Source organism: Acomys minous (assembly GCF_964271855.1).
Source record: "Acomys minous genome assembly, chromosome: 9".
Taxonomy (NCBI): Eukaryota; Metazoa; Chordata; class Mammalia; order Rodentia; family Muridae; genus Acomys; species Acomys minous.
The window spans coordinates 103,079,865-103,103,044 of record NC_140490.1 but is presented as its reverse complement, the minus strand read 5'-3'; the positions used below and the strand labels follow the sequence as shown (position 1 = coordinate 103,103,044).

At 38.4% G+C, this 23,180-nt stretch overlaps 1 pseudogene across 1 annotated transcript; it reads left to right on the top strand.

The window, feature by feature from the left end:
* The first annotated feature begins 15,216 nt into the window (after positions 1 to 15,216).
* On the top strand, positions 15,217 to 19,817 carry LOC311604952 (nucleophosmin-like; annotated as a pseudogene). Its single transcript has 2 exons — positions 15,217 to 15,660; positions 19,125 to 19,817. The product of its transcript is annotated as a nucleophosmin-like (transcript).
* Positions 19,818 to 23,180: the final 3,363 nt, after the last annotated feature.

The window sequence follows — 23,180 nt, the reverse complement described above, 5'->3', positions numbered from 1 at the left end:
CTGGGAAGCTGCTAACCTGCACCCGCTATATACTCAAGGTTATTAATTTTATTCTTTCTCATGTCTCTGATGGGGTTAAAGACCAGATAGTTTAGTTTTACAATTAAGCTTGGTTGCTTAGGGGTTAAGCTGTTTTTAGGTCTGGATAAATGTCTTAACTTGGTAATGAGGAGATATGATAGATACTGATTTACATTCAGAATTGTAGACACACAAAAGACAAGAAAGATGTTCTCTTTGAGGATATCAAATACAAATGGCCAAATCACAAAGAATGTAACATTTATATAATTCCAGATTGTTTCATGGTTCTTATTGGTGTAGGTAGTTCATTTTATATATGTGTAATAATATACATATAAATGTATATGTAAAAATAAAAATATTTAATAAATAAAAAAGAGTACACAGCTTTCATGAACAAAAAAATATTGAAATGGACTGTTTTACTCTAATTTATAACTTGTAAGTTCCAATTTTGCCATGTATTAAATAGTGCCATCTGCCATATTACAAATGAAAATAGAATCAGCTACATTGTACATTGTCTCTGTCTATGGTGGCAAATTTTATAATCAATCATCCTTTAAAACGGTTCTTAACCATCCTTCAAAAGCATTCCAACTCTTCTTTGTCTATCACAACCCTCCAAGGAAAACATTCCAAGCTCTTAACAATCAGGCACGAACCTTTCTTTCCAAGAACAACTCATATCACTGCCAACTATGAATTTTTAAACCTGCTGTATCTAATTACTTGCCATGATATAAAATGTGAAAACAACATGCTTCTATGATTTTCTTTCTTCCTGAAAGTGTCTGGTTTTTTTTTTTTCATCTTTTAAAAAGTTATCACCAGCTCTCAGGTTTGAAATTCAAATGCTTTATGAACAAGATAAGAATACAGCTACCTAGTCATGGATTCCTTCTCTACAGAAACTCCCATTTCAAGACTATTAACCCAGGAGATTGCATTCATAAGACCTAGGGAATCCATATAAAAGACAGCACCTGGCTTTACTATAATTTTTTTTAAATGCTCACTGAATAAGAAAAAAAAAACCCAGAAACTACCCAATTGCCCGCCACCTAACACTAAGAATGACAGCTTCAATAATTTGAATTAAGCGTAGACCATGAACTTGATATAGAACAAGGATGGGTATAAATGACAGCTTGGAGGAAGAAAGGGGTACGGAGAAATATTGTGATTATACTATAATCTCAAAAAATAAAAGAAAATGTTATATCTAAAAAGAGAACTGACCCAAGGCATGAGTCATTGAGAGAGGGGGTAAGTAGTAAGTATAAGAGCTAGAGGTGATAAATGACTACTGGAAAACAGGGATTTCCAGACATTCAGAGCAGATTTATGTATGCATGCACAGCAGCTGAAATAGCATTAAAGGACCCAAGCAATACTAACCCATGATGACCCCAGCGTGAGGAGCAAAGGTAGTCATAAACTTCCACTACAATGTAAGGAATTACTAGCAAATGGCAAATGCTTAGAAAAAAAATTCAGTTTGCTTTTCATTTTTTATTTTCTTTTTTATTTTTATTTAAGCAATTTATTCAGACTACATCTCAATTGTTATCCCCTCACTTGTATCTTCCCATTCACCCTCCCTCCCTCTTTCATCCTATTCCCCGCCCCTAGGTCTGTGACAGGAGAGGACCTGGTCCCCTACTATAAGATTACAGTCTATCAGGTCTCTCCCTGGTAGCCTGCTTACTCTTCCTCTGAGTGTCACCAGCTCTCCCTAGCAGGGAGGAGTGGTCTAATAGGGGGCACCAGAGTTCATGTCCAAGTCAGTCCTTGCTCTCCACACAAGTGTGGAGGATGTATCCATTGGTTAGGTCTGGATAGGGATTCTAGCTTTACTGTATGCATTGTCCTTTGTTGATACAGTATTTTGAGCTGACCCACCTGGGTCCAGATCCATCAGCCTTAATGGTCTTCTTGTAGGTTTCTAAGACCCTCTTGATCCTTCTATTGCCCCATTCTTCTTTACCTCTCTCACCTAGCATCCCAGTAGGAAGTCCCAGTTCTATCCCAATCTCTGGCTAAGTGAAGACTTTCAGGGGAAATCTCCGTTGGGCTAGTGTCCAATTATAAGTGAGTATATGCCGTGTGTATATTTCCAGGTCTGGGTTAACTCACTCAGGATGATCATCTCTAGTTTCATCCATTTGCCTGTAAATTTCAAGATGCCCTTGGTTTTAATAGCTGAATAGAATTCCATAGTGTAATTGTACCAGTTTCTTCATCCATTCTTCAACTGAGGGACATCTAGGTTGTTTCCAGGTTCTGGCTATTATGAATAAGGTTGCTATGAACATGGCTGAGCATATGTCCTTATTGTGTGGTGGAGCATCTTTTGGGTGCATTCCAAGGAGTGGAATAGCATGTTAAAAGATTCAAGTAGATCCATATTTATTACCATGCACAAAACTCAAGTCCAAGTGGGTTCAAGACCTCAACATAAAACAAGAGACACTAAATCTGTTAGAAGAAAAAGTGGGGAAGAGCACAGGAGATAACATCTTGAACAGAACTCCAACAGCCCAGGATTCTAAGGTCAACAATTTATAAATGGGACTCCATGAGGCTGAAAAACTTCTGTAAGGCAGAAGACACTGTTGACAGAACAAAGCGACAGCCTACTGACTGGGAAAAGATGTTCACCAACCCTACATCTGACAAAGGGCTAATATCCAAAATATATAAAGATCTCAAGAAATGAAACACCACCAAACCAAATAACCCAATTTAATAATGGTGCTCAGAACTAAACAGAATTCTCAACAGAGGAATCTCAAATGGCTGAGAAACACCTAAAGAAATGTTAAATGTCCTTAGTCATCAGAGAAAGGCAAATCAAAAGGATTCTGAAATTCTATCTTACCCCTATCAGAATGACTAAGATCAAAACATCAAGTGACAGCATATGCTGGCAAGGATGTGGAGAAAGGGGAATACTCCTTCATTGCAGGTGAGAGTACAACTTGTACAACGACTTTGGAAATCAATCTGGTGCTTTCTCAGAGAACTGGGAATAGGGCTACATCAAGAATCAGTTTTCTTTAAGCGTGTGTTCGCAGGTAAGTAGACCATGTTGCAGTGGAAAAATCACACATCAAAGAGTATGTGGGCAGCCTAAATTATGTGTGAATCTCAAAAAGATAGAGAGAGGGAACAGTGTGGTAGAGAAGACACACATACTTGTAGGGCAAAGGGGTGGATATGGCAGGACCTGAAGAGGGGGATGAGAAAGATCAGAATACATTATATAAAACTCACAAAGAACTAATTTTAAAATGAGGGACTGAAGCATGTATAAAAAGGAAACCTACCCAGGTACACCCACAATGAGTAAATTAAATTCAATCATTGAGATAAAGCCTCATATGAAATAGCCAAGATCTAAAGCAAAACTGCTGAACCCCACTAAAGATCCCAGAGAAAAGAATTCTTCCAAATTCATACCTTACATCCAACATTATCCAAACTTATAAAGGAACCCAAATTCCGACAAATATCTGCCAAAAATGCTCTCAAAGTTATACTAATGGAAATTAGCAAGGTGGATATAAATGGAATGGATCTAGTTTAGATATAAGAAAGTCAAATTGTCTGGCAAGGGACTACTAGCAGAATGTAAGAAACTCAGGTAAATAAATAGAATATCCTAATTTATAGATGAACAACAGACACATGTATTTCAGAAAAGCAAACATAAAAATAGATCACTGATATAGGCAAAGCCTCTTGAGACATTAAAGACATGCAAGTCAAAAGCACAAGGTGATTTCACCTCAGGTGCAGAAAAATTACTACTACTCTCAAGTTTATTGTGGTACTATCATATACCCCCCAAAACAGAAAGAAAATATGCTAAATATACTGAATGCAATAAAATTTGGTGACCAAGACATTACTTCCTGTCATTTTGTAAACAAGTTGTAAGAAAGATCATATGTAAAGCTTAATGAGATAGACACTGCATGATCTCACCCTGTGAAATCTGAAAGTTCATCTCTCAGGAGCTGAGGGGTGAGTATTGGTTACAAAAGGCTGACAAAGCTAGAAAGGAAGGACAGAAGAGGAGAAGTTAATCAGACAATTATAATTACATAATTATAAAAGTCTGAAGAATAATATGGAAATGTACTACTATAAACAGTTCCTAAAATATATACATACTTGGGAGTGATCTAAATTAAAATGCCAAATAAGTGGCAAGACAAAGACCCAGTTGGACATCGCTCATCACCAAATCAAAATTCTGTTCTGTGAATGGGTTACATCTATTTAAGATATTGACTACAGGGGCCCAATGAAACCCCTAAACAACCAAGGATATTGTCTATGCTATTAGTTGCTCACCACAAACTGTTGGTAAAGGCCCTACTGGTGAAGACAATACCTTCACAATTCATTAAACATGGAGAAGCTGGTACCTACATAGAGCCTTCACCACTACTGACTAGTGTTCAATATACTAGAAGGCCATCTGCAAGTACCAAACGGAAAATGTAACTACCAACCCAGCTACATATTCTTCATCTACAATGGTGTCATGCATGCAAGATGTGTTAGTGCATAGTGGAAACGCTTGTGGGATTAGATTCAATCATGAGATTGAAAGCATGCCTGACACAGCTAGGTGGCCAAGAACCTGTAGGTAGATAGGTCAGGGACCTAGATCAAACTGTTCTGCTAAAGGAAGGTAACAACAAAATGACTCCTATTAACAGTCTGATATACTCATAAATTAGTGCCTTGCTCGGCCATCATCAGAGATGCTCCCTCCTGCAGTAGATGGGACTAAATACAGAGACCCACAGTGGGACTACGGGCAAAGAGAGAGACCTTAGAACATTCAGTTCCATATGAGATGTCTCCAGAAAATCCTTCCCTTCAAGACTCACAGAACTTTGTTGAAGATAAGGCAGAAAGACTATAGCAGCCAGAGGGAATGGAGAATAGCACAGAAACAAGACCTTCTAAACACAGAAGGGCTGAGCAGACACATAAGGACTCACATGAACATGGACACTAGCTCCTCCCGCTTCCTGCTCCCAGAAACTGTTTCCTACTGATAACTACTCATAAATGAAAATTTCTCCAACACAAAATAAACAATTGTATTTTGGGAGATTTTATTGCTTTATAATGCTTTGTCTGGGGACCTTTTCTCTCTTTTTTTTTCCTTACTCTACAGATTTGTTTATATATTATGTTTCCAATTTTTTATTTCTGTGTCTGTCAGTGTGTATTACGCTGGGTCTATATGCATTTCTTGTGGGAGTTTTTTTTTGTTTTTTTTTTTTTTGGTTGTTGTTGGTTTTGGTGGTGGTGGTGATGGTTTGTTTGTTCCTTTTTATCTGGTTGTTTTATGTATTTGGGTTTGTTTGTTTCCATTTTGTCATTTTATATGCATGTTTGTTTTATATTTTAATAAAAAATATTCCTCTTCTATTCACTACATCCCAACCACTGATTCCCCTCCCTCCTTGTTTTATATTTTAATAGAAAATATCCTTCTTTCCTACACTACATCCCAACCAGTTTCCCCACCCTCAACCTTCCTAGCTACCTCTCACCAAGATCCACCCAGACTCCTTCAGAAAAGAGCAGGGCTCCAAAAGACAACAGCCAAACACTACAAAAGCAAAAGCCCTCATATTGAGGATAGATATGGCAACCCAATGGAAGGAAGAGTAGGCAAAAAGAGTCAGAGACACACACCCCCATTTAGAGTCCCACAGAGACGCCAAGCTAACATTCACACATGTACATAGAGAACTTGGTGCAGACCCATGTACACACTGTGCTTGCTGCTTCAGCCTCTGTGAGTCCATTTGAGCCCCACTTAGATTGCTCAGTTGGCCTTATTCTCCTGGTGTCCTCCATCCACTCTGACTCCTACAATTTTTCCTCCCCCCCTTCCATGGGGTTCCCTGAGGTCCAATACAAGGTACCCAATGGAGAGACCTACAAATGAGACTTTCTTTCTGCATAATGTATGGCAGTGGGTCTTTGCACCTGCCCCCAGAGGAAGCCTCTCTTATGATGAGTGGACACAGCACCATTCTACAAGTGTAACAGAAAACCCTTAGGAATCACTTAATTGATTTTTTTTTTTAACAAGAGAAAGTATGAAAAAATATGTGGGTTTGAGTGAAAGGGAAGGATCTGGGAAGAGTATGGGGAGGGAGAACCATTATCAGAATATAGTGTATGAAAAATTTTTTCAAGAATATATGTGAAAAAATGAAAAAGAAATTCTTTGAAAAAAAAAAAGAAGTGCCCAAATATTGCACACAATTATGGACACTCTAACTTGAGCTCTATAAAATACACGTGTGTGGAAATTATCACATGATATCCCATATACACACAAAGCATTTTATAGGTGAAGAATTCGTTCTACCAACCTAATTAGCAACAATAAAGACTTCAGTTGTTTTAAGTAAAACCAAACCAAACAACAGCAACAAAGCAAACATCACAGTCTGTAGGTTGCCTTCTCTAAATACTATCTAACATAATTGCTTGCTTGGATCTCCCACTGTGAAACCATTAGCTGTAAGTCTGCTATGTGCACTTGTGTAGTTTGTGCACTATACAAAAGTACTCAGGGGAGAGAACGAGGACCTCAATCCAAGAAGAGCTCCATTCCCTAACCCTGCATCCCAGCATGGGGCTTTATCCTCCAGGAACAAAACAGAGGAGTCAAAATATAATTCTTTTACAGTCTGGAATGTGAGCATCTCCCTAAACCACCAAAAAAAATGGGACTTGCGCCTAGAGGGAAGACTTGTCCTAATTTATGCACCCAGGGGAGGTTCCTTCTAATTCCCCCACAGTTGTTACATGGCTTAAGTGAAGGGGTCTCTGATTATAGCGCTCACATAGTACAACATTGGGGTGCAAATTGTGACCTGAGGACAAACCAAAACACTGATCTTTGAACTAAAAGTTATCTATAAGTGTTCTAGAGTTTGGTACGCAGGTGACTTTCATGACCATTGAATTATCCTTCCAGAAAGGAACACAGGGAAGGAGATTCTATTAAAGGTAAGATACACTGAATTCCTGTCTCTCAATATTCCTCAGCTGCTTTTTCAAAGAAAAATCTTAGTGACAAGCACAAGCTACCTCCCTACATGTTATTGGCTAAAGACACTCCAGAAGCACCAAAAGCAGGGTAGATTTGGGCCATCTCTCTTGGTTGCTAGCCATAAACAAGAAGATGGTGACACCTTATTACTGAAGGCCCACTCATTTTGATTACATGATACAGAGAAATTAGTCTTGAAATACCTAAGAAATTCTACTCCTTACGCCTATCTTTCATAGTGCTGGGAGATTTTTCTGAAGGTTCATGAATGACAAAAGAGATGCATGCTGCCCAGAGCTTAACCTTGAAGAAAACATTGAGCTGACAGGCAATAAGTGCCCATAGGTACAATATTGGCAACACTGCTTATGTGTGTAAACAACTACTCTCTTCATTGAATTGAAAACTGGCTCCACACAAGAAAATTTATTGTTCATACTGAAATATGTTCAAAATCCATGGTCAGAGAATCATAGGCACTAGACAAGAATTTATTAGTGTTGCTTTACTAAATACATCGTTATTCTAAGTACCATATCAATGAATGTTAATAACTAAGTTTTCTCTTCATTTAGAAAATATCAACTTCAAAATAAAATTGATTTTTCCCTTTCTAATTCATTGGGATACATCTCCCCTATTGCATTCTGCAAATGGAGACACCCATCTCATTAATTTTAAATGTTAATATCAGAATTTTTTACACATCCTGTAGCATAGTGACTGACATTATCAGGGACACAGTATACTGCATACCAAAAAAAACCCCTCATTATTTTCTCAGACAAATACACTCCTCCATTTGTAATGGATAAATTTTAAAAGCAGAAATTTAATGTGGTATTTCAGCCATAACATGTGGTGGGGATAGTCCTTCATGGTGAGTGCACCATTCTCTCATTAACAATACTCTCCACGGCTTAATATCATGCACTTCCTATGTTGGATAGCATCTGTAAAACATACTCTGACACATGGGAGTGATTTCACACAGATGTCTTTTATACCCAACAACTCATTTGCTTCAGTACTAGTATTTGAAAAGAATGTTTTCTTATCGGTTTCACCTGCTGCTTTTTACACTTTGCATATTTAAGTGCACATCTGTATTAACCCAATGAACTTATCACCTTCTATTTCTTTAGCACAAACTCTTAGTGCCATCTTTCTCTTCTTTAATGCTATACTTTTCTGCACAACATCCAGGCGTCTTTCCGGGGTTATACTCTTTGTCAACAATTCTTCCTGCCTCACCTGTGTCGCTTAGAACAAAAACAAAACAAACAGACAAACCAAAAAAAAAAAAAAGTATTATCAGCAAGCCCTTGATACCTGGATTCTTCTTCCTCCCCCTGTACCCACTAACCACACACAGCCATCACTAAGGCCACCGCTGCAGGTGGTCTGGTATCCAAGCAACTGCGCTTTCCTTCTGAAACCATGACTCTGGCCTATAGGTGAAATCTCACATAACAGCAGCTTCTTACTTTTTTGCTTTTCTCTGTGCCACTTGTCAGTCTGATTGATATTATATTAGTTATTAGAAGAGGTGTTTTGGGATGACGGTTGTGGGTGTTTTACCATTCTTTTTCTCATTTCTCCTTAAAAAATTTTTGGCACAAGGTCTCCCTACATAGTCCTGTCTGGGTGGCATCTCATGAACAGACTAGTTTCCATTTGCAGTGAATCTTCTCCTTCTTGCTCTCCAGTGGAGAGATTATGGACATGCACAGCTGGGCCCTACACTGTATTAGGTTTTCATATGATTCCATCACTTGAAGTATAAACCTTAAAAGCAAAGGTTTACCTGTTCATTTGAGTGTCAGCATGGTACCCACCATGGAAGCAGGAGTACAACAAAGATTACAACGTGGATGAATTCACATAACCTAACACTTACATTTAAGTATTAAGTTGTGTGGTGTTGCCAAAGGTTTTTCTAACATAAGAAGCTTAGAGTTGTTGGCAAATGACTCCAACCTCAGCATTCAAGAGACACAATCATAAGGCTATTCCTTAGCTCAGTGTCATCCTTAGTGATGACATAATGTCTTCATAGTGAGATATGGGTGTGTCTGTGCTACATGGTGATACTATTAAAGAAAGAAGGAAGGAAAGAAAGAGGGGATTTTTTAAAAATTGTAGTTCACAAACACTTCAGCTACAAAATACATGTAGCAATATTTTCATCTGGAGGAAACCACTAATACTTTGTTATACATTATGTGTGGGGGGGGGGGGAGGTAGTCAGGTGTGTATCACAGTGAGACTGTGGAGGTCAGAAGAGAATTTGTAGAAGTCTGTTCTCTCCTTCCACAGTGTAGGTTTTAGCAATTGAATACAAGTCATCGGGCTTTCAGTAGATGCTTTCACCTGCTGATTCAAGTTGACAGGCAGCCCTCACTAATACTATTTCAATGTGAACTCATGTTGAAGGCTTTCTGTTCTCCTGGTAGAAAAATCTTAATAGTGTAGTTAAGTTTTTAATCTTGTTCTTAATTTCTGATACATGCTCAGATGTGATGGTTGGCTGAAAAGGACCCTTCTGCACAGTAAATTTTTTTTAAAAAGCCATATATGTAAGAATGGATACTGTGACAACTAGGGCACTATAGCTTTGCTGAAGAGCTGCCATTGCAGTTTTCTGTGTATATACCAAACAGGAGAGCTGTATAAAATATAGTTTATCGACCAAAGATGGATGCTGCCTGAGAAAATTTATACTTGTTTTCTTACTAATTCCTTTTATGATGATACATACTTTGAGTTTCTCTCCATTTAAGTTGATGTTGGCTGTAGGCTTGCTGTAAACTGCCTTTATTATGTTGATGTATGTGCCTTGTATCCCTAATTTTTCCATGACATTTATCATGAATTGGTGTTGGATTTTGTGTTAGCTTCAGTTTCTATTGCTGTAAAGAAATACCATGACCATGGCAACTTTTATAAAAACAAACAAACAAACAAAACAACAACAACAACAAACTCATTTAATTGCAGCTGGCTTACAGCTCAGATTTAGTCTTTTCTTAAATAAGGATTACATTTTGTTCATAATGCACGCTCAGTTTTATGTATTCTTTCATTAGATCCATATTATTGAAAATTTTTTGTATCCTTTCTAAAGGAAAATGATCTATGATTCTCTTTCTTTGTGCAGTCTTTGGGTGGTTTGAGTATCAGGGAAGCTGTGGCCTTATGTAAGGACTTAGTCAAGGCTCCTTCTGTTTTTATTTTGTGAAATAATTTGAGGAGTGTTGGCATTAACTGTTCTTTGAAAATCTGGTGGAATTCTGCACTAAAACCATATGGTCTTGTGTTTTTTGTTTTTGTTTTTACTGGCAGACTTTTGATTACTTATTTCATTGAGGCTTATATGTCTGTTTAAATTGTTCATTTGATCTTGATTTAATTTTTGGTAAGCAGCATGTATCTAGAGTTATCAATTTCTCCAACTTTTTTTTCAATTTCATGGAGTACAGGCTTTTAAAGCATGTCTCCACAATTCTCTGGATTTCCTCAGTAACCTTATTATATTTCCCCTTTCATTTCTAATTTTATTAATTTGGATATTTTTAACCTAGCTTTTAGTTGATTTTTATATGAATTTGTTAATCTTTTTTCCCTCAAGTAACCAACTCTTTGTTTTGCTAAATCTTTATAATGTTTTTTGCTTGCTTATTTCCATTTTATTGATTTCAGTCCTGAGTTTATTTCTTGGCCACTTCTTTTGGTTGTGATTTCTTCTTTTTGTTCTAGAGATTTTAAGTGGGCTGTTAAATTACTATTTAGATCTCTCCAGGTTTCTTTTTTAATGTGGGATCTTAGTGCTATAAACTTTCCTCTTAGAACTTTATTTTTTGTGTTTCATAAGTTTTGGTATGTTATGTACTCACTTTCATTTGATTCTAAGAAACCTTTAACTTCTTAATTTCTATCTTGACCTATTTTTCATTCAAGAAAATTGTTCAGTTACTCTGATTTTGTAAGTTTCCTCTTGTTTCTGTTGTTTTTAATGTTCAACTTTATTCTGTGTTGATCTAATAGGACCCAGGGAGTTACTTATTATATATGTTGAAGTTTTCTTTGTGTCTGAGTATATGTTAATTTTGTAGGAATTTCCATGAATCATAGAGAAGGTATATTCTTTTGTCCTTGGGTGAAATGTTCTTTAAATATCTGTTAGTTTCATTTGTTTTATAATATCTTTTAGTGCTAGCATTTTGCTGTTTAGTTTTTGTCCAGATGACCTATATATTGGAAAGAATTAGGTATTGAAGACTCTCATCATCAACGTGTGATGGTAAGCATGTAATTTGATCTGTGGTAGAGTTTATTTACAAACTTGGGTGCCATTGTTTTAGGTGCACAGATGTTCAGAATTACAATGTCCCATTAATGGATTTTTTTCTTCAATGAGTATGTAGTGTCCTTCCCTGTCTCCTCTGATTAGTTTTAGGTTAAAGTATAGTTTGTCAGATATTAAGGGCTACACTGGCTTGCTTATAATGTACAATTGCTTAGAATATCTTTTCCCGTTTTTACCCTGAAGTAATGTCTTTATTTCATGCTACCGTGTGTTTGAATAGATCCAGTTTTCACATCTATCTGTTATTCTGTGTCTATTTATTGAGAAATTGACACCATTGATACTGAGAAAGATCAGTGAGAATGTTTTCTTTTTATTTTTTTATTAAGAGAAGGTTTTCTTGATTCTTACTATTTTGTTGTGGTGGGGGTTGTGTTGGTGCACTTCCCTTCTGATATGCTAGTCTAGTATTATTTATTCCCTGTGTTTCCTAGGTGTTGTTAACATATTTATAGTTTCCTTCTACTGCCTTCTATAGGGCTGAATTTATAGATAGATATTAATTTTCTGCTCTCTTAAGAGTATATAGAGCATTTTATAAAGCATTTCTTGCTTTTAAAGTCTCCATTGAGAAGTTAGGTATAATTCCAATAGGTTTGCCTTGATATGTCCCTTTGTCATTTTCTTTTGCAACTTTTAATATCCTTTCTTTGTTCTAAATGTTTAGTGTTTTGATAATTATGTCCCAAGGGGGCTTTCTTTCCCAGCCCAGTCTATTTGGTGCTCCTTACTCTTCTTTGCCATGATATGTATATATCCTTCTACAGGTAGGGGAAATCTTCTGTGATCTTGTTGAAGATATTTTTTGTGCCTTTGACCTGGTTTTCTTCTCTTTCCTATATTCCTATATTTTTAGGTTTGTTCTTTGTATTGCGTCCCAGATTTCCTAAATGTTTTGTACAAAGAGGTTTTTGTTTGTTTGTTTTCTTTGTTTTTACATTCTCTTTGATGGAGGTATCCATTTTTTCTATTGTGTCTTCAATGCCTGCCATTCTCTCTTCTATGTTTTATATTATGTTGATGATGTTAACCTCTGAGGTTCCTGTTTGAATTCCTAAATTTTTCATTTCCAAATTTCCCTCAGTTTGGATTTTTTTTAAAACTTATTCTATATTTACTTTCAGGTCCTGAATTGTTTTATTATTTTCCTTTTACTGTTTGTGATTTCATACATTTATTTAAGCACCTTATTCTTTCTCTTTAGGGGCCTCTATTTTATTCATAAAGACCATTTTAGGGTCCTTTTCTTGTGCTTCAGCAATGTTGGAATTCTCAGAACCTGCTGGTACAGGGCTGCTGAGCTCTAGGGGAGACAAACTGTTCTGGCTGTTACTGACTGTGTTTGTATGCTGGTATCTAGGAATCTGGGTTGGGGAAGATTGTAACCCTCGTTTCTGATAGCTGCTCTTATTTTGTTAATAGATGTTTTGTTCCTTGGTTTCTGTTTCCCTCTCTAGTTCTTAGTAGAGTTTGCTGGCTGTCATTTGTCTAATAGGAAACTCTTCTGACATCCTGATAAGTGTGTTCACCGAGGATTGCTGCTATGTTATGTTTTTAGGTATTAGGAGCTTACAGTTAAAAATGATGATGGGCAAGGATGGGAGAAGCCTTGAGGGGATTCTACAGAATAGAGGAAATGTAGAATGTTCCCCCAGAATTGGCTTAGTCCCTTGGTAATGGGGGTCAGAAGGTGAGGAAAAGCCACAGAGAGTGGTCTTCTATAGAGTTAGGGATGCATCTACTGTGTTTGCGGGATGGAATAAAACAACTAGTGGTGGAGAGAGTTAGGAGAGGAAAACCTGTGTGATCCACTGGGGATGAGGAAGGCAGGGCTGGGAAGTGGAAGGCTGCAGCAGGTTTGCTACAGAGCTGGGGGTAAGACTGGGTGATTGTTTTTGGAGGAGCCGAGGGAAAGGTGAAGATCTGCAATGAGCCTACCTGACTCCCTGGCTGGAGTGGGCTACGAGCTCTTAGGAAGTGCCTTCTTAGAAAAACAAGGCCATGAGGCATTGTCATTTTTGTAGTGTTTATTTCTGTAATGTCTCTTAGTCTTATTCACTCACTAGGTATAGTCACCTGAAAATTATAGTTGCCCAAACAGCCAACTGATGAATGGAGCACCATGCAAGCCTAGAGTTCATGAATGGAGATGTCAGAAGCAGACCTATCAATTGTCATGAAACAGTTCAGGAGAGATTGACTCCAGTAGCTGCAAGCAAAAGTTTTGTCCCTAAGTGTGGCAAACATATTGGAAAGAGATACAATTGGGGGAAAAACTACTTTTTTCTTTTAAGTGGGTGTCAATTGCAGATAGTTTCCTGGTTGGAATGGGATCCTGTGTCCACTACCCCTTCTTAGAATTAGAACCCTTCTGGCCTGTGCCTGGGCAAGCCTTGTACATGCTCCAACCCTATGTTCTGCAGTAGATGGCCAATACAACATAAACTCAATGTTAATTTTTTAGTCTTTGTGTCTCATATTTCTTTGTTTGGGTATTTTCTTTGTCTTGCTTGTCTTTTGCTTGAATATTATGGTTTCCAATTTTGTGTTTTTATACTACTTGTGGGTTATCTTTCTACTTTTCTTCTTTTTATATTCTGGACTGTTTGTTTTGCTCTGGTTATTTGTTGTTGTTGTTGTTGTTTGTTTGTTTGTTTCCTTTTTACCTTTTTACCTGTTTGTTTGCTTGAGATGGGGGCATATAGTTATATTGTGTGGGTAGGGAAGTGGAAGGAATCTGAGAGAAGTTAGGGGGTAAGAAACCCATGGTTCAAAAAATAATTTTTAAAACTGTTTTGTCTTGAAGCCAACAAGTGAGCTTAGGATCTAAAATTAAGAATCCTATTCCTCATGACAGCAAGAATTCAAAAACATTAATAGAACAGCTGGGAGATCCTGATGTGCCTTAACAGAAATAGCTGCATCTTGAGTAAGTTCAGAATAGTTACCAAGTAGCAGTAAAATTTAAACACAGATAATTACAATTCATCATGACGCACCTCTCATCCACTGAACAGATAGCATATGACACAAGTTTCATGCAGTACTAAAAAACATAGTTTAGACATTCTTTAGGGTTTATTTGTTTGTTTTATATTTGTTTTTATTTTATGTGTATGTGTGCTTTGCTGGCATCGATGTACCGTGTTCATGTAGTCCTCACAGATGTCAAAAAGAAAACCAGAAGAGATGTTGACTTCACTATAACTGGAGTTACAGATGGTTGGAAGGCAACGTGAGTGTGATAGCGATTAAATCAATGTCCTCTGGAAAAACAGAGCCACCCGAGCCATATCTAGCACCAATTTGGGCATTCTTAAATTCTTGTTGGCATTCGCTAAAATGCAGAAGTTTAGGATGGCCTAGACAATGAATGAATATAAAACTCTGAATACATTCTTCTTAAAAGACTCTTCATTTCTTCCTGCTATGCTTTCCTGCTTGTTAGCAGTAAACAGGCACCCAAGATAGAATGTGGACCCTGTGTGGAGAATTCACAATGTGGATCTTAATCAGCCGTTGCTCAGATTGCTGTCTAAAAGAACCATACTTTTAACATAATGAGATGATGTGGAGTTGAGGAAAGTAAGGAGCCATCCAGAGACATTTATGAAATGAAAGGGGCTTGGTGTAATTCCGTCATGCATGTCTGCTCTGAGGAGCAGTAAGTAGTTTCCTCTTCTGACTTCTCTAATACCCAAGTGTGCACCTCCTTCTCATGGAAGACTCAACGGACATGGACATAGCCCTCTTAGGCTGCAGAACTACCATTTCAATTGTGAGCTAAAGGCTGACTAAGATTATCACTTTACAGCGCATAATGGTAAAAATGAGCACCAGTTATCATTAAGAACAGTCAGATTAGGGCAGTAAAAGCAGAATTAGACATCATAGAGGCAGAAGCAATGAAGTATGAAGGCAGTCCAATTAAAGGAACACTGACAACTTTGAAAATGTCTGTATAACAAATGGCTTCCCTTGGGTGCTTTGAAATTACACCACCTGTGGTCTTAAGGTTGAAGTGTGGATCAGGGCTGGTGCACATTAGTGGCAGCTAGTAGCTATAGAGGAAGATGAAGAATCTGAAGATGAGGGTGAGGAATATGTAAAATTCATAAATATGTCTGGAAAGCGATCTGCCTCTACAGATGGTAACAAATTTGTGGAGAGCCACAGATAGCAGCAACCCCTGCTGCTTCCCCGGTGCAATGTGCCCCCTTTTGTGCATGCACAGTGAGTAAACCTTATGCCCATGCGCAGTGAGTAAGTCTCTTATGTGCATGCCTGAAGGCATGGCTTGAGGTGGCGTGATTCGAACAAAACATAGCGTGAGGTGGTGTGATCCAAATGCATCAACCAGGAGTGACGACGTGGCAGTTTCTGATAGGACAGGCACACTATAAAGGTTCTGTGGGAGCTTTTCCCGGGGTCACTCCAGGATCCTAAATAAAAACTGCTGCAAGAAGAGTTCCCGGTATTGGTGTCTTTCCTGCTGGACGGGAGCAACATCGACATTTTGGTGGCCCATACGGGGACTCTCAGAACTTGTGGCAGCCAGGGCAGCTAGCTGGTAAGTTCCCGGTCAGTGAGACATAATTGTTAAGTTCTCAGGCTTTGAGACAATAAAGTTCCGGGACTCGGACAAAATGGGGAATTATATTTTGGGGAAAGTGAAAGAGGAACAGTTTGAAGGGGACGATTCTGGCCCCGAGGACGAAGAATTAGAAGAATTGGCTGAACAGCTAGATAGCATTATTATACCAAAAAAGAAGGAGACCAAGATTACGCAGCCGTCAGCTCCTGAACTAGAGCCACCTAAATCTCCAGGCGGAATAAGACCCCCGCCCCATATACCAGGGGGAGGTAGGTCTGCCTGTCCTGAGATATGGAGGCAATTTCATTTGCAAAATGCCCCTCAATGTTATTCAGTTTTTCAGAATGCACAAGGGAATCGTTATCACGAACCCTTGGATTTTAAAATTGTCCAAAGACTGGCTGAGTCTGTTCATGCTTATGGCACGACCGCAGCCTTTGTTATGGCACAGTTGGAGTCCCTAGGGAGATATTGCATGACACCCTCAGATTGGCAAAATTTAGCACGAGCCTGCCTTTCACCTGGCACCTATTTAGATTGGAAAGCTTATTACATTGAGTTCTCAGCTGAGCAGGCAACTGCCAATGCAGCTAACGGACAACTGGCATGGGACCAGGATATGTTTATGGGACAGGGACGTTTCGCTAACCAACAGACAGGATATCCGGTACAAGTTTATGAACAACTTAATTTTATTGGCACAAGGGCATGGAAAGCCCTTCCTAAATGAGGGGAAGTATCTGGAAATCTCACAAAAATTATTCAAAGAGGCAATGAAATATTTGCCGACTTTGTGGCCAGATTAGTTGATGCTGCTACAAAGATCTTCGGTGACCCAGATACTACAATGCCTTTGATAAAACAACTTATTTTTGAGCAATGTACCAAGGAGTGTAGACAGCTATAAATCCATACAAACATAAATCTTTAGATGTGTGGTTAAAGATCAACAGAGAGATAGGAGGACCATTATCAAATGCAAGATTGGCTGCAGCCGTGATGCAGACAGCCCAAAAAAGAAATAAAAATGAAATTACTGATCCTCAAAATTGCTTCAAGTGCGATAAAAAAGGTCATTTCAGACGCCAGTGTCCCAGGGGGATTAATCAGAATAGTCAAAATCCTCCTCCACATACACCTGGCCTCTGTCCCAAATACAGGAAAGGAAATCATTGGGCTAATGAATGCCAGTCAGTAAAAGACATTAATGGTCAACCACTAGCAGCAAGATTTAGGGGAGCACGGCCAAAAAACGGGACACGGGGCCCTCGTCCTCAGGGCCCTCAAATATATGGGACAATGGAGAAGACCAGAGCTCCGGAACAGTGGCCGAGTCTGCGTTCTCCCATAAAATGACAACGCTCCGGAGAGCTACTAGAGGGAGCACAGGCCTCCACCTCTGTTCCACCACCAGACTCGTACTGACCCCACAAATAGGGCCTCAGCTGGTAGCCACTGATTTCACTGGCCCTCTACCAAAAGACACAGTGGGACTACTAATTGGCCGTAGTTCTACTACATTACAAGGCCTTATAAACATTCTGGGCTCCATGACACAGCCTGAGTATAGGTGGAGAATCTTGTCGGGTTTTCTAAAACATACAACTGCAATTTTCCCAAGAATCTTCACCACCAATGTTTCGTTAACAAAAGAGATTGCACCTGATACAGAAAATATGGGCTTTCCCCTTAAAGAAAGCTTATGTTTTCAGATTATTAACTTGTCTAACAGTCTCTCCCAGTATCTTGCAGGTAACTGGAACAAAAGCCTGGATAGTCCCTTGCAAGAACTGCGTCTCTCCCTAGTGCACACCAATTCTACACAAACTGACGTCTCCATGGTCTCTGGGCTGTCGCAGTGGTTCCAGAACGCCTTCTCTCATCTGCAGGAATGGGCAGAAATAAGAGCTTTGACAGTGTGTCTGGTCCTTGTCAGTTGCCTAACACTCTGGTGCATATACAGGATGCACGCTCGCCAACATCGCACGCAGGCCTCTATGATGCAAGCATTTGCTACACTGAAGGCTAGGCAATCTCCTCAAATGTGGCTTGGCATGATAGAAAAGTAGTCAGTGACGGGTATAGATCCTCCGTGCACTTGGCGGACCAAGGCCATGACACTAATGTGCTTCCGTTTCCCCTTCCTTGGCATGGTGAGAATGACATATACTCAGATATTGCCTGTGGTAAGGCATGGGCACCTACAAGGGGTGTAGGATGAGGTACCGCAGGGGGAGGACCCGATTGTCCGACTCTGAGTCCCCCGAAAAGTAAACCTAATTACATAAAGGTTGATGTCGAAAACTGTCTTGTTCGCTATATGTTGGGGATGCCCACAGACAACAGATCAGGATCCCCCTCTCCTCCTCAAAAAGACATCTTGACAGGCCAATGTGGCCCCAGGAGGATCAGGTCAATGCTTCCCCCCTCTGGTTAATGCCCGCTCCCTTCGGGGACCCAAGCACACCTATATATGATAGATCCATCTACCTCCTTTTCTAATAAAGAGAGGGAGGGGAAAAAAAGATGTTAAAAAAAAAGATGTTGGAAACGGGCTACATGGCCAATGTTCAACCATCTTGTAAGCCTATTTCTCCAGTGCAGGGGGGACAACCTACCAGACATTCTCTGTGCCACTTGCTCAAAATTTAATGAATAAGGGGGAACTGTGGAGAGCCACAGATAGCAGCACATCCTGCTGCTTCCCCGGCGCAATGCACCCCCTTTTGCGCATGCGCAGTGAGCAAGCCCCTTATGCGCATGCCTGAAGGCATGGCGTGAGGTGGCGTGATTCGAACAAAACATAGCATGATGTGGTGTGATCTGAACAAGGCATAGCGTGAGGTGGCGTGATCCGAATGCACCAACCAGGAGTGACAACATGACAGTTTCTGATAGGACAGGCACACTATAAAGGTTCTGTGGGAGCTTTTCCCGAGGTCACTCCAGGATCCTAAATAAAAACTGCTGCAAGAAGAGTTCCCGGTGTTGGTGTCTTTCCTGCTGGATGGGAGTGGCATCAAAACAAATTCCCACAGAAAAAAGGAAAATTTGAAGAAGATGATGAGGATGGTGTCAAAGATAATAATGAGGATGATGAAGAAGAAATTGATGATTTTTTATGAAGAAATTGAAGAAAAAGTTCCAGTGTACAAAAATCAAACCCAGATGGAAAAGACTTAAAACCATCAACACCAAGATAAAAGGGTCAAGAGTCCTTCAAAAGACAGGGAAAAACTCCTAAAACATCAAAAGGACCCAGGTGTTTAGAAGACACTAAGGCAAAAATTCAAGCAAGTATAGACAAAGGTGGCTCTCTTCCCAAATGGAAGCCAAGTTCATTAATTATGTGAAGAATTGCTTCCTGATGACTGACCAAGAGGCTATTCAAGATCTCTGGCAGTGAAAGAAGTCTCTTTAAGAAAACGGTTTAAACAGTTTGACATACTGTGTCTTACTTCATTTCTTTAACAGTTAATATCTGGCTGTCCTTTTTATGAAGCAAAGTGAGAACTTTCCCTACTGTGTTTGATAAATGTTGTCCAAGTTCTGTTGGCAAGAATGTATTGTCTAAAATGTCTCTTTAGTTTTCAACAGTTTACTTGGTTGCTGCTGTTTGTTTGTTTGTTTGTTTGTTTGTTTGTTTTTTAGTTTTTCAAGACAGGGTCTCTCTGTGTAGTCTTGGCTGTTGCAGACTGACTCTCTAGACCAGGTTGGCCTTGAACTCACAGCAATCCACCTGACTCTGCCTCTCAAGTGCTGAGATAAAAGGGGAGTGCCACAATGCTCAGGCTTTACTTGGTTTTAAGCATGTATGGAGTATTATGATAGGACATAGTAATAGTGGTGGTCAGATGTGGAAATGGTAGGGAGACAAAAATACACATGGGAAATAAACTCAGTATTTTAATAAAGTAAAAAAAGGAAAGAAAGAAAGAAATGAGAAGAACTGCAATAGGAGAGTCAAGGGCCAAATGTAGGTCTGGATAGAATCTGAGAGTCACTGAAACTATGTAAGAAATAAGAGTTACTATAACAAACACAAGTAGAAGGAAAAAGAAGGGCAATTTTTAAGAACTAAATAAAACAAATACAAATAAGAAAATAAAGCCATAATATGTAACTTGCATCTGAAAGAAAACAATATTTACATAGGAATAAAATGCAAATATAGCTTACTGATGAACTTTTATGCATTTTAATGCTTTAAATATGTAAAATATACAAATATAGCCACCATACATTGCAAAGACATAAATATGGTAATATTTCGCAATTATTCTGTTGAAAGAAATAAGAATTCTCTATAAGATATTGGAACCATTGTTGACCCTCATATTCTCTTTTCCAGCTTACAGAAACGATTGTTCTCATGACTTGTGTATCTCCAAAGCTTTCTGTTTTGTAGATATATTATTTTATATAAACATCTGCATATTTTTACATAAGCATCTCCCTGAAACTCAAAGGCTATCTTTTCCCTATACTCTACAACCCATTCCATGTTGTTATCTACAGTTTTATAACATTCTAAATTCAATCATATTATTGCTGCTTTTACTCCTACAATTAATTAATACTTAGAATTGATATTTATTTTATGAATTTGTTAACTACTGCTCCAAGTATTTCAAACAACAATCTTCTAGTTTTTAGTGGTAGTTTATAAAAGCCTCTGACGGCTACCTCTCAGAGCATTCAAAATATCTCCATAGATATATCTCAACAAGACACTTGCCACCAAACCTGATGATCTTAGTCCAATTCCCCGGGTCAAAAAAAAGTAGAAGAAAAAGCATCAGCTCCTGCAAACTGTCACCTAACTGCCACGTGTGTGCATAGTATGCACTGCACACACACACACACACACACACACACACACACACACACATCTACTGAAAATTAAAAAATAAATGTTATTGTCATAAAGGAAATAAAGAAAATAATAATAAATAAAATAGATAAATGATAAAGGAAATTGTTTTGCTGTCACTCTTAAATGATGGGTTAAGCCTGAACAGACTCATTTTCTTCCAACTCTTTCTCTCCAGGCATATATTTCTATAGTTGACAAATTCCCTTGTTTAATATTTTCCTGTTGCTTCTGAGATTTATTTCACAACCATTAATGGGTGATGATTAATACAGGTTTCCTCTCATGGTATAGATTATCTTCTTTGATTTGGAAAAGATTTCTGACCTGAATAATTGCTTAAAATAATAAAGAATTTCTTCATCTTCTTTCTCCGCTCTAAAATCATCTTGTCAACATAAAGTTAACTGCTCTATTTTCCACTTCTTAACTTTGACTTTGTGTTTTTCGTCTAGTTACCTCAGTGTCACACCGGCTTGGTCTACTCTCTAACATCTTTTATTATCACATTATTGTTAACTTATGATGATTGTTACTGTTCCACAACACAGCCAGCATGGTGTTCACTTCTTACCCATATAATCTGTTATTTTCTTTTTACTTTTCTTTTTCACAGATTTCCCTGTCCCTGCTTAGCAGCTTGCTCTTATTATTGCTGAGACTATTATCTCTGTTAGAATAATATACATTTATTTTAATCTCTCTTCGCAAAATGTTTTGCTGTTTCCATAAACTTTTCTTATCATGGTTATTTTCCCTGTAGAACTTCAAAGAACTTTTCTATTATTATACTTTTCACATGTGTCAAAGCATCATTTGGAGACTTTGTATGAAAGTGGTAACTGCTGTGTGGCGCACATGTCCAGCCAGGTGGTGAGTCCGTACAAAGACTGATCTATCATCTTGATGATGGATCTTTCTTTCTCAAATCCTTAAAGTGTGCAAACCCTCAGCTCTGTTCCTGTTTCTAACAAAGCTTCAAGGCTTTTCCAGGAAGTATTAGACATTAACTTTTATAATCCACATGACACTTTCTAATTTGGAAGTATATTTTCTCTCTACTTGATCCATTTGGTTATCTTTTTGACATTACTTCCATGATTTTTTTTTAAACAGGGTTTCTCTTTGTGCCCCTGATGGTCCTAGAACACGCTATGTAAATCAGAATGGCCTCAAACTCAGATCCATCTTCCTCTGCTTCCCGCCTCCACCATACACAAAACACATCCATGAAATTTTAACTGTCATATGTGCATATACCTAAGTATAAGTGCGTATACCTGATATGTGCTCAGAACAGAGAAAGATTTTGTTTATTTTCATTCTGTTCCCAAGTTGAAATCACATGTTTTATTATTTTTAAAGCCTTAGTATATCTCATTTATTGTTTACATACTAACATACAAGTTTCTAAATAGAATTACATGAAAAAAATGATAGATCAAGTAAGTAATAAGCTTACTTGGCATACAGTAAATACTTAGAAATCGTATCTCTGGGTCGTGATTACAAATTCAGTGCTAAAACGAATACTAGTAGTTTGCTGCTTCTTAAGCCTCACAAGTGAATGAAATTGCTTTTGATAACCTTACAGAATAACCAGCTTGATATTGCATAATTTACATAATTCAAAAGTTAAGGTTTTTATGAAGGACTGAATCTTTTTTAATTTTATTAATTTATTCAGATTATGACTCAATTATCCCATCACCTGTATCCTCCCATTCCTCCCTCCCTCCCACTTTCACCCTATTCCCCTTCTCTAGGTCTAAGACCAATGGGGACCTCTTCCCCCACTATATGGTCATACGCTATTAAGTCTCATCTTGGTAGCCTGCTCATTCATCTCTGAGTGCCATCAGGCCTCCACACCAAGGGGAGGTGGTCAAATATAGGGCACCAGAGTTCATGTCAGAGTTAGTCCCCGCTCTCCACGGAACTGTGGAGAATGGAAGGACTGAATTTTATACAACAGGAGGTATGATGAACTATCAATTGACTGAATTAAGAACTAAGTTCAGGGATAGCTGAACAAAACTTAGTTCTTTTTGATAAATAGATATCATGATGTAGACATTGCCCTTCATGGAACTTGTAGGGTAAGTGGGCGTGACAAGCTCTGACCTGTAGAACACAAGGATGTAGCCAATATAACGTGTAGACAATATTTACCCTCAACAGCGGTCAGTCATAGTCATGGATGGTATGTATGGCT